Source organism: Buceros rhinoceros, unplaced genomic scaffold, assembly GCF_000710305.1.
Source record: "Buceros rhinoceros silvestris isolate BGI_N320 unplaced genomic scaffold, ASM71030v1 scaffold28683, whole genome shotgun sequence".
Classification (NCBI taxonomy): Eukaryota; Metazoa; Chordata; class Aves; order Bucerotiformes; family Bucerotidae; genus Buceros; species Buceros rhinoceros.
In genome coordinates this window covers 13,185-13,760 of record NW_010402292.1, presented here as the reverse complement: position 1 = coordinate 13,760, position 576 = coordinate 13,185, and the positions used below count along the sequence as shown (strand labels likewise).

At 59.7% G+C, this 576-nt stretch overlaps 1 protein-coding gene across 1 annotated transcript in view; it reads left to right on the top strand.

The window, feature by feature from the left end:
* NDOR1 (NADPH dependent diflavin oxidoreductase 1) overlaps positions 1-576 on the top strand; it is a 10,433-nt gene that overhangs the window by 374 nt on the left and 9,483 nt on the right. The gene's annotated exons all lie outside the window — the stretch shown is intronic.

Sequence of the window (576 nt, the reverse complement as noted above, 5' to 3'; positions counted from 1 at the left end):
ATCCCCACCAGCCTTAAAAATCTGTGCTCTGGCAGCCTGTGTCCCTCCCAGCCTCCAGGAACCGGGCTGCTGCCTGTTCTGTTCCTCCTGGCCTCCTCGAGCAGGTGCTTTGCCGCAGTGCACCAGGCGTCATCTTTCAGCTGGTTGTCTGGACTGCAGGAGAGCCTGTGCCTGTGCCCGTGCCCATACCACAACCATTTCAGTGGACCAAGCCACCAAGAGATGTGAAACAGAGTTTTAGGTGGCAGCCAGCCTTGTTGGTCCCAGTTCTCTCCCAAAAGCTTGTCCTGATGTGCTTGACAGAGCTGTAGTGGGAGGAATGGGAGTGTCTGAGCTCTGTGGGGCGGTGAGGTGCAAGAGGGAAGGAGGCGTTTCTCTGAGAAACGGCACAAGCCACAAGCTGCCCTGTGAGGGGAAGCTGGAGCTCCCCGAGTCCCTTCTGGGAGCTGGGCACAGCCTGTGTGGCCCAGCAAGTGGCAGAGAGCTGCTTCTTTAAGCTGTCCCAGGATGGAGACATCCCTCATGGGGCCGTGCTGGCCCTGGCTGGCCCAGCTTCTGTGTGCCCCAGCAGAGCCC